This window comes from Polyodon spathula, chromosome 1 (assembly GCF_017654505.1).
Source record: "Polyodon spathula isolate WHYD16114869_AA chromosome 1, ASM1765450v1, whole genome shotgun sequence".
Lineage (NCBI taxonomy): Eukaryota > Metazoa > Chordata > Actinopteri > Acipenseriformes > Polyodontidae > Polyodon > Polyodon spathula.
Genome location: NC_054534.1, coordinates 23018436 through 23030712, shown reverse-complemented (window position 1 = coordinate 23030712; position 12277 = coordinate 23018436). Strand labels below are relative to the sequence as shown.

Below are 12277 nucleotides of genomic sequence, written 5' to 3'. Positions count from 1 at the left end.
AAAGCAAGTCAGAAAGATATTGCAAATGTTTTCTTGATTAAGTGAGGCATATATTGTTAATCGAAGGACAACTGGAGACAGTCTAATGAACAAAAACAAATGGCTTAGCTTGATGGAACAGGTCGATTTGTTTAACTTTTATAAAACAAAGTAAATGTTAAAAAAAAAAAAAAAGTATGGTAAGAGGTTTGTTTGTTACGTGCAAGTGTTGCACAAATGAAGGCTATTGCAAACATTGTGTGTGTGTGTGTGTAAAGAGGGTTGACTGTACCAAGAAAAAAAACATTTGTAGCAGGGAAGAACAGTTGCAATCTTGTTCTAAGTTGTTTCTTGGTAGTTTCATACAATTAAAATCATTGTATTCCTCTCTGAAAATGTTGTTTTTGCACTTTCCTTCTAAATATATAAGATTTAGAATTAAACATGATTTTGAACACTGCATGTAAATGTGTTTTTTATTTTATCTCTATAAAAACTGTGGTCAAAAGGGGAAGTTAGCTTATGAAAAAAACAGTTAAGGAAGTAGGTTCTGAAAATGAGGAAGCAAGAGAACAGTTCATCCACACTATGTCTGTATTGTAGGTCTCTAGGAGCAGCTGAAAACAGAATTTAATATAATTAAGAACATACTATTTTGTAGATCAAACGTCACAGAGCAAAACATTTTTAACCTGAAGTATCAAACATTAACAAACCCTCATGGTGTTATAATTTCAGCTATCCAAGAAGAACCAGCCCACATCCTGTTCAGTTTGCCTTGCTTGAACATGGTTCATCCTGTCTGGCTATAGTGAGGCAACTAGAGAAGACTGGGAGAGTCTTAAAAGGTAACGTGCATTTATACAATATTGAATTGTTTGGAAATGATTTGCAAAAGAAATATCTAGGGCATAGTTTGCAAGTTAGGGGTGCTTTTATTTTATTTATTTATTTATTTATTTTGGGGGTTGGTGGTAACTATTAATCATATACACTGGGTAACCTCACAATATCTCTTCCTATATAGAATTGGTGAACTTACATATCATTTTTTGCTAGCCTACAGATTTTGTTGTTAGGTGTAGACTGTAATGTAAATGTCAAGCAATCTTACTTTGTATGATAAGACTGACAATATTAACATTTAACAGTAGAATGGAAACAGTCACACACATACAATCTACCAAGATGAACCAACAGCTGTTCTTTCATCTTTCTTCATTATAGGTTTTCATAGGAAACCCAAAGTCACAGAAACCAATCCAAAACTGAGATTCAATTTAATCTTTTAAAACGAGGCATAGTACACAAAACACAGACATGGAAATACATTTTTCACTATCACTCTGTTAATTTACTATTTTACTTACTCATGCAGTATAATAAAACTATAGTAGGACATTAAACACTAAGACAGTATTTAGATACACAGTAAAAGCTGTCACTTACAGCCTGGAAGTTTTCTGCAATGTTTTTATTTGCTTGAAAAGTCCCAGAATATGTGTGCAGTACAGTATATTTTAAAACAATTATCTTACGCAGTGGAGCCACACGTGTTTGTAACTTTGAAAATGCAATGATAAACTCTGTGATACGAGGTGCAGAAAAGGGGAACTGAGCGCACTCTGTAATGACACGGAACGTACTAAAATCCAAATGAGAATAAACCCTGTGTTAATCATTACAGTTGGGTGCATGACAAGAAAACTATTGCACAAAACTGCATTCATACAGTATTTATTCCATTGCTTTCAAGTACCCTAAACAATTTGCATCAATATCCTTATCATTGTCATCGTTGGCATGTTAAGCACAAGGGAAAACTACATACCACTAGAATTCCCTACTGTAAAACATAATTTATTGTTCATTATTTATAAAATAATATATTATATACAGAAGGTGTGTGTCTGTATTTAATTATTATTTTTTTTTGTACTGCATGTCCTATATTAACTTTGTTATTAGCTGTAATTACACTTTTAAACAGATGTATTTGTGTAGATAGTTAGTGTTGCTATATTATACAACTACAGAGCTTTACTTTTTGTAAATATATTGTAATTCATTTATCCGAATTAAAATGTATTATTTTTGACTTGATATATTAAATGCATATTACATAATTCATGGTGTGTGCAGAGCTTTCACTGCAGAAGCCATGTAACATTTGTATGATTGTTTTATGAAAATAAGCAACCATTATAAATACATAATATAAACAACAAAAATATGCAAATGCAAATACAAATTAATGCTTATTGCATGTGAGTTCAATATAAAAAATAGGATATTGTATGTTAGTTCAAAGGATATAAATAACCACCACTATTAAGACTATTAACATAGGGCCAGCGTGACTATAAATGAATAAACTGCACGTTCGAGTCACTTTAGTGTATTTCTGTCTGTATTTTAATTTTCTGCCAGATCTGTTAGATCACTTAGTTCTTATTTAGTTAAGTGGTTCAGATGTGCCAGATGTTGACATTTGTGAAACCATATGAAGACATTAAAAAACATAAATGAAGTGGAATAGCTGTCAGTTAAAATATTACATTGATAAATTATTACATCATCATATTCTATAAAATTATTATTATTATTATTATTATTATTATTATTATTATTATTATTATTATTATTATTATTATTATTACTATTATTATTATTATTATTATTGTTGTTGTTGTTGTTGTTTTAAAACATATATTGTTAGCTCCTTTATAAATTAATTTTCAAATTAGAATATTTACCTTTTTAGTTGAACCAAAAAATAAATAAATGGGGGCAGATGTGCAAGCATTTAGCTCCTGGGCTGCACATTGTACTTTATTAAATCTTAACAAACATTATTAATTACAAAAGGTTTAGTTTTCATATAATACAGTTAAAGAAAACCCTTGAAAAACTACAAGCAATTTCAACAGCAACAAAATTATACTATTTTTTTACAACTTATTTATTTAAAATATATGCACCTCAAAGTTAAACTTATTAAAAAAAATGTAAAAAAAAATTGAAAACTGGAGATTTGAAACAATGTTGCAGTCATACCACATGTCTACAATTATTAACAGTTCCACAAACTGTATTATTATGCTTACTTTCTTTTTTCATTCGTAGTATAGTGCATATTGCAGAATTGAACAGTTATTGTTCAGTTATTTTATTACTTCTCACTTGTTTAGTTCTCCTGTTTTCTTTAAAAACAAAAAAACGTCATCAGGTTTCATACTGTCATAATGATATCATTCCAATCATAAAAAAAAATGTTTTTCTCTGTTCAACTTGAGGGATCACAGCTGGCCTGCTTAATAACTGAATCTGATGCTTCAAACATGACCTTCTGCTGCAGGTGCTGTTGTTGTGTGTGTGTGTGTGTGTGTGTGTGTTTTTTTAAAAAAATGCTTCCTCTAAATCCATATCAGGGTTCTGTTGAAAAACCAATACGTTTTTATCTTGTCACCAGAATGTCTTCCATGGAAAACTGCAGTCTTACTAGATATGTATTATTATTATTATTATTATTATTATTATTATTATTATTATTATTATTATTACTACTACTTCGGAAAAGATAAATTACTTGGACCGTCAGTTTATGTAAGTTAGAAAACACGACAGGGTGGATAGTAAAATACTGCATACAAAAGTACAGGCCGAGAATCCTAGATGACAGTGCAAATCTTTTAAAACCAGTTCAAGATGATGTTGAAAAAAATCAAATCAAATAAATTGGTTAAGAATTGGTTAAAAAAAAATTATTTTGTTGATGTTTTGTTGACGAGTAAGAGTGACCATAACTCTAACCCTAAAGCAAAAAAAAAAAAAAACATTTTGTACACAATCTTCTTCCTTTATATTTTTTGCAAAAGCTAAACTATATTAATGTCATTCACGGGGTTTCCATGCAAGTTTTTTTTTTTTTTTTTAACTCGAGACATTTACACTAGAAAAATGTCTTGTGTAAAATGCTTTTTTCGGTTTTCATTTCGCTCAGTTTATTTTACTCGAGTAAACCAGGCTTCCCTTTCAATCTCAAAAATGTCAACCATTATGAGTTGGGAAATGACCCTTGTGTCACATGACCTGAGCACATATTTAAAAAGCTGCTTGATAGGCCCGGTGCACCACGTGTGTTGCATTCTGGAACAAGACACTACGTCATACAGCAACCTTCGCCTTCACCATTTGATTCCTCACTCCAACCTGAGCAGACGTGTATTCACTTGCTCTGTTTTCATGAGAATCTCTTTCTCTTCTCTTTTGGTAAAAAATTTTTTAAAAAGTACCTTGCTATTCCTCCTTGGAAGCCGGCTTGCCCCTTCCTTTGGATGCGACAGCAGTTCTTTTTAGTCTGAATCACGCAGCTGTGTGTTTTTTGGCGGCCGAGAAGTGAGGGCTGCTGTTTCCAGCCTCGTCCCATTTTGGATTTTGTCCTCCACGAATTATTTTGCGTCTCAGTTTCTGGTCCACATTCACACATTGTGCCAAACTGAGTTGTGTTTGTTTTTGGCTTATGCCATGCCCCGTACATTACCTGGTGCATTGTACTACTGTACATAGCACCCTCGGTGCCCCGTGCTCGGTGCCCTGTACATTCATTGGATTAACCCGGTGCACTTCCTCAGTGTCCCAGTGCCCGGTACACCTTGGTACTTAGCATTCCCGTGCATAGCACCAGTGTCTTACCCTGTGCTCGGTATAGGTGCATATATCCATCCGTACAATGTCGTTCCACTATTGTGTGAGATGTGGGGCCAGCCTCTCCCCAGAGGATGACCATAATTTGTGCGTCCAATGTCTGGGTGCTGATCATGCCCGGCGAGTGCTGGCAGATCCCACCTTTTGTGCTGTGTGTGCCAGGTTTCAAAAGAGTCCAGAGCTAAGATGGCAGACTGTGCTAAAGGTAGTTCCACCTCCTCTGGCTCTCCGCGGCCTTTCCTGAGACTCTCAAGGAGCCCTTCACTTAAGCCATCTGCAAACCACAGTGCTCGGTCTGTGTCTCGCTCTCTGAAAGTGAAGAAGCTCAAGCACTCGTCCAATGCAGATGTGTCAGCCTTACAGGCACAAATGATGCAGCTAGCAACCATGGTTGCAAATCAGAAGTTGTTGTTGGAGCATCTTGTCAATTTGACAACTCTCCCTGCACCACTCTGGCTTTTGGGGTACTGGAGACCACCTCAGCTCCAGCACTGGTCCCTGCTCTCCCACAGTCTCAGCTGATTGAGGAGGAGCAGGACGATGTGGTGTCCCTGGCCACCTCCATGGAGGAAGGCAAATTTGAAGGGGGAACGGAGGACCCCTTCTGTTTAGAGGGCTCCCTGTCTGATACAAATATGGCTCCTAGTGGTCCCCTGGCCTTGTGAGCAGAGCTGCTGCCCAGGTCCACATCCCTTGGACTGAGGATACCCAGGTCTGCCAATCGGTTTTTGAAACCTCGGAGTCGACTACACAGAGCTGTAAGCCCCTCCCGGTCCTCCCGGATTTTGTGGAAGAGTTGCAGACTTCGTAGGGCAGCCCAGCATCAGCGCCCATTTGCTCCAGATGGGTGGAAGCATTGTATGCCCTCTATTTCAATGCTGTCCCGTGACTTCTCCTGCCCAAATAAACAGTGTAGTGTCACTGAGACACACTTAAAAAGGTCATAAAGCACGGGGGCACTGGCAGTAAGACTAGCAAACACTGCTGGTCTCCTAACTGTGTACCAATCACAGCTGCTGCAGGACCTGCCTGCCCAGCCTTCTCCTCATATTATTAATGATCTGAGGCTGGTGACTGACCAGCTGCTCCGTATAGCTAGGCACAGTGGCCAAGCTATTGGACGTAACCTGGGAGCCCTTGTAGTTGTGCGACACCAGCTTTGGCTATCCCAGGCCAGGGTCCCGGACATGTACAAAGCATCCCTGCTCAATGTGCCCATCTCCTCCAGCTACACTTTCGGGCCAGCCATGGAAGACATGCTGTAGCTGGAGTCGTCAAAGCAGCTCCACAGACCATTGTGTGCACTGTCCCAGTGGCAACCGACCCTCGGCAGCGGCGGGCAATACCTGGCAGAGTCCCAAGCAGCTCCCTCAACAGAGGCAGTGCCAGCCAGACACAGTCCAGCTGGCTCAGCAAAAGCAGCAGCAACCATGACGGGCTCCGGCCTCAGGCCCTGCACCCGTTCAGCCAGCACCACCTTCTGGCATGGAGGCAATGCACCACCGACACTGCTTGCAACCGTCAACTCCGGCTACTCACTCCAGTTTCGAGCCGGACCACCTCCCTTCCAGGGGCTCGTGAACACTTTGGTGTCCGACCCCACACAGGCTTCTGTTCTCACACAAGAATTGAATGCTTTACTCACAAAGCGTGCAACAACCCTTGTAGAACCCCCATGTCAACAGGAGGGTTTTTACTCAAGGTTTTTCTGGTACCAAAGTGGGAAGGCAGGCTCCGTCCCATTTTGGATCTCAGAGGCCTGAACATTCCTGAAGGAGAGGAAGTTCAAAAAGTTAACTACCTGTCACATTCTCCAATCCGTCATGCTGGCAACTAGATTGCGACCGTGGCCCTCCGGGACGCGTACTTTCACATCCAGATATGTCCTGGCCACAGAAAGTACCTCCACTTTGCCATTCAGGACAGCGTGTCTGAGTTCTATGTTCTGCCATTCAGTCTGTCTCTTGCTTCCAGGACTTTCTCCAAGTGCATGGACGCAGTTCTGGCACCCTTATGTCTGCAGGGGCTCAGGGTCCCCAATTACTTGGATAACTGGCTCATCTGTGGCCAGTTGCGGGAGCAAGCCGTGTCTCACATGGCTCTAGTGACGGAACATCTTACCCAACTGGGGCTCACACTCAACCTGGAGAAGAGCTCCCTGCAGCCGGCACAAGTGATGGTTTTCCTAGGAATCCGGCTGGATTCCCGCTCCATGCTCACTTCCCTGTCGGAAGACATGGTAAGCACATTGCAAACCTGTCTGTCCCTTATCTCAGACAGTCAGTGCAGGTGATGCTGTGCCAAAGGTTGCTAGGTCTGCTGGCTGCAGCCTCCTCTGTCCTCCCTCTCGGTCTCCTCCATATGGGCCCCTTGCAGGAATGGCTCAATGCCCAAGTAATTCACCCAGCTCGAGACAGACACCAAAGCTGCCCGCATTATCATTAAGGTGAACTACACCACTGCTAACCATAAAATCACCCATCAGCCACTACTTTCTGCCATCTTGGAATTGACAGTAACAACTGACCTGCTCCCTTGTAATATTTACAGTTAAGAATAAACACGCTCATTAACATTTACATGTGAAATGCGGGTTTCCATGCAAAACTGGACATGGATTTACCCGTGTGTTTCATCATTTATACAAGTAAATGAGATTCATCCTATCCCTCTCTTTAGCCGTTTTTATCGACCATAAACCTAAGTTACTCGAGTAATTCTCCGAAATGTGCAAGTGCATTGCCATTTCACATGGAAACCCCATGATTTTCAGTCACTGTGAGTTGCCTGCTTCTGTTTTTGTCACATAAGTAGGGAGGGCCTGCAACTGGTTGATGTTTCCCTGCTGTGAATCTCAAAGAAGAGCTGAGCTGACACATTTGGTTTGTGCAGCTGAGATCAGTGGGTTGATGTCTCTATTTATATTTTTTACTTCCATTGTCTGGGAATAAAAAACATGGCATTTGTATGCGAAGGGATGTCACCCTAGATCAGTGGCCATCAAAGTAATTTGTAGCATTTAATGAACTTATTTTGGAGGCTCATTGCTTATTGTGATATTTATATATGAGAGTAAGTGCTCATGTTCTGCTGAACATATGACCTCTTTCACATAGTTGCATTTACCTTACAGTGTACTTATTTTATTTTTTGTATTTTTCCAATGGGAGAAAGTAATAGATACATACCGTAGGTTAGGATATTACTTCCAGCTTCTGTGATGAGGCATCAGACAGGTTACCAGGCAACAACATTTAATAACTTTCTTACTGCACTTCGGTCTAAAAACATACTTCCCTTACAAAACAAGCTTTCAGTTAAAGGGAACATATTTGTACTGTATGTTGTGATCATGTAGCAACATTTTCCAGGAAATTATTCAGCTGCATTCTGAGTTCTTTTTTCAAGCATACAGATTTGTTTATAACCAACTGGAAGGTAATAAGTTGCTGTGACATCACACAATAGGGTTGTTCATACAGTCTAAATGGGGGCCACTTAAAGCACATTTTTGTGAGACCAGACAGAACAGACATATAAAAATAATAAATCAATTATAAGACATTAAACAATTATATTCTGTCAAAATTCCGGTACCTCTTATCCGGTTGTTTACAGATGTCATCCCACATATGGCACAATTGAGAGGAACGGTAGCTCCTTGCCCCAAGTTATCAGCGAGAAGGGCCATAGACTCTCTATACAGCAAGGATAGTGTATGTGTTTTCAGGGTATTGGCGCAGCAAAAGTAAATCAACCAAAAGCACCATTTCACTTTTAATTTGTAGTTCCCAACACTCTTAGGTGAAATATGGAAGAATACCTGTCATACAGTAAGAGAAATAAGTCGCCAAAGGTAAAAAATGTATATTACAGGACAGCCGAGTTTAATGACAATTGTTTTGTCAACATGGAAATATACTAGGGAACGCATTTATTTTGATGTCACTATCATTTATATTAAATGATTTATTGATATTTTAAAATGGACTAGTCGCACACATCGCACGCACAAAAAAATTTGACTTCTATATCATCATTTATATGAAATTATTTATTTCGGTTTTAAAATTGCACATTTGCCTAATTTTTTTTTTTCATATAATATAAATATAAAAAGATCTAGCATACCTGGAATTTGAAACTATAATCTTCAGTGTGCAGGCTTGTTGTGCTACTATCAGTGCTACACCATTTTTTTCTGGAGATTTTTTTTTTTTTTTTCGAGTCATCTCCTCATTCTGAGAGATTCTGATCTTGATGTGAAAAATGTTGGTTTCCTGTCAGTGTAAGGCACATTGTGGTGCATATTGGCACAAGGAAGTATGGTTTCCTCTCGATACTGGTTGATGAGAGTAATGCTATTTGTGGCCCCCACTGGACAAAAGGGAACATTCATTTTTCTGAGAATCAGCTATGCTGAAGGATAGTCTATATATTTGGTAAAGTAAAACATAAATACATTAATAAATGAATACATAGACATTTCTTTCTTTATCTTGATTTTTTTTTCACTATCAGATATAAACATTGCCATTTAATACTGTGTGTAACGAAAATAAATGCTCAACAGTTCTTGTTCAGTTGTATATTAGTGAAGATTTTTGTACATAAAGGTCGTCATGCTTTCATATATTTTTACTTTCAAATTAAAATATATCTTGTAACAACCCGGACAATTGCTTTGTTGCAGGAATTTGTTCAGTTTGTCTCGTCAGTCTTACGTTACATGTATTTTGAGGGGAACGAGTCACACCATTACTGTACAAATGTGTCTTTTCGTTCAAATAAAGTCAGAAAAAAACAACATATGAATCCAAATTAACATGTATTTATACTAAAGTAATACAAAAATGACTACAAAAGATTTAGAAGTGAGTAGTTTTTCGAGATTTACAATTATACTGTATTTACAGTCTCGAAAAACTACTCACTTCTAAATCTTTTGTAGTCATTTTTGTATTACTTTATTATAAATACATATTCATTTGGATTCATATGTTGTTTTTTTCTGACTTTATGTGAACGAAAAGACACACATTTGCCCGTTTTCCCATTGGAAATAGTGATATTTTGAAATATCACTGTCCTGGTCACAAAAGCAAAGTTTGTGGGGAATAACAACCATTTTCTATACTTTTGAGGCACAAGCAATTAGGAAATAACACATACTACCCAGGAACAAAAATTGTGTTACATAGTGTAAGGGCTGCATGAGTGGGAATTGGAGACAGTCCCTCGCTGAACTTGAATGAGAAACTGTGGGTGTGATTGAGCGAGCATGCGAGCTGTGACCGGAGACAATATACAGTGAAAGTTCCAGACTAAAATGTAGCGTTATTATTTTGGTGGCATGAATTCCGGCCCTTGAAAGGAATTCTCTGTAGTTTCAAATAAAACAAACATTTTGAGAATTCAACACCGTCTCCCTAGGTACTACTTCCTAAACATGAAAACGTTATAATATACTAAATGAACTGAGCAAGCTCATTATGATAGTTTGCAAATGAGGTGAAAGCTTTCGATACAGCTGGGGTAATACATAATTATTATTTACAACATATTTTAAAAACTGTAACTTTACAGCCATACTACTTGCAAATGTTGTAAAATGGGAGGGAACACTTTGTGCCTTGAAAGCTATAGGGTCCCTGCATTGCAAACTGCATTAGAATTACGTCCTAGGTTTGATTCCTAGTCCTAGGTTAATTAATATCCACGTGGGGAAGTTTGCTATTCGGATACATTTGCATGAGAAAAAAACTATAGGGACATAACTCAAGGTTTGTGAATGTACATTTTTGCTACCAATATTTTCAAATTCAGCATGTGTAAATAAGCACACGCAAATGAATACCGAAATACAACCTTTTCAACTGACATTTTAAAATGGGACTTAGATAGCTGTATAATTGTGTACATCTGTGCAAAACAAACTTTCAGACTTGGTTCACAGACTAACTAGCTTGGTCTACCTCATTTTCTGTGCATTACTGCAGGTTAGATAACAGCTGGTCCAAGATTAGTGCTAATCGGGGTCTGTGAAATTAACAGAAAACATATATGAGTTTACATACAAACCAGTTGTGAGCGATCCACTTCCAATGATATTGTAATATCAAGAAATTGCTGAGTTTGGTGAATTCCGAAGTATTCTGTAAATTTCTTGATTGTCTTGCCTAAAACATCATCAACATGCCCACCAGCAGATTGCTCTCAATACTTAATTGATACTAGTTTTACAGTTACATTATTTTATTTGCCTAAAATGTACCTTTGTATTTGATTTAAAATAGGGCCAATACAGTCACAATAAATATGTGTTCAGAACAGATTACATATATTATTGTGTACAAGCCTGTTTTAAGATAACATACAAAAAAGAGTTGTGATCAAATTGAATCTATTCATCTTAAAAAAAAAAAACAAAAAAAAAAACATATATATTGATGAGTTTGAAATAAAACCAAAGGGATCTAAACACAACCAGTGGCGTTTCCAAAATGTGATGCTTTATAGTTGGAAAGCTTATTTAGACATGAACCCAAATTAAATAGGTAGATCTAAACAATGTTTCACTACGACGGTCTGTCTCTTTGAAAAACATTCAACGAATTTCAGTCTATTCATATGTTGCATTCTTTACAACTGCTTTGAAACAAAAATGAAAAGCCACTTTACTATTTAGAATACAGTATGTAGCTATTGAATTTTTTTTCACACACAATGACATTTTCTATATTTTCCGTTAGAGCGTGTTTTTTTTTTTGGGGGGGGGGGGGGGGGGGGGGGGGGGGGGGGGGGGGGGGGGGGGGTTGGCAACATTTCTTTGGGTGGCTTTGGTTACCGTGGTAACTCTAACTTTTGACTTAACTGCCCTACTCTCTTTTTGAATCTTTTGTGGTCACAGTTGCAAGTAGAACAAAAATGTACATCCGTATATTTGTTCTTACATAACATTATGTCTATGGTTTCTCTAAGTAGTTCAATTCCCTAGTTCATTTCTTTACATTGTATCGATTTATGATAACAACAGGATGCAGAGGTGTTACCTTAAGTGTATCAGCAGTGTTTATGTGATCGGACAGTCTTGTTTCTCGAATGGAATAGGTTTACATGGACTAAATGAACTTTTATGTAAAACGAAAGAGGCATATGAAATCAAAAATGATATTTATTGTCACTGCTGTCCTGTAAAGAATCGGAGTCACCACCAATGTAACATCAGAAAATGCAGCCCAATCAGAAAATGCATCCCGGTAGCATTTTCTGACGTTGTATCGGTAGCTAATCATAATAATCATAATAATAATAATAATAATAATAGATAATAATAATAATAATAATAATAATAAAAATCAACTCATGACATATACAGAATTGGATACAAACTACTAACAACATTAAAAATCAAGAAAATAAAAAACAACAAAGAAGCTAAAAGAATGGCAATTTAAATAAATGTGTTTTGAGGCGAGATTTCAAAAGACAGGGACTCAGAGATTCGAATCTCGGGCGGGAGTGAGTTCCACAGCCTTGGTGCACAGGACGAGAAAGCCCTATCTCCCACTATTCACAGCTTGGTTAAGGG

General features: G+C 37.7%; 1 protein-coding gene across 2 annotated transcripts in view; it reads left to right on the top strand.

Annotated features, from left to right (window-relative positions):
* The first annotated feature begins 543 nt into the window (after positions 1-543).
* LOC121315724 (tyrosine-protein kinase SYK-like) overlaps positions 544-12277 on the top strand; it is a 42162-nt gene continuing 30428 nt past the window's right edge. For both annotated transcript variants that reach the window (XM_041250083.1, XM_041250073.1), the window contains exon 1: positions 544-827. The gene's annotated coding sequence lies outside the window, so the exon portion shown is untranslated. The remainder of the gene's footprint in view (positions 828-12277) is intronic.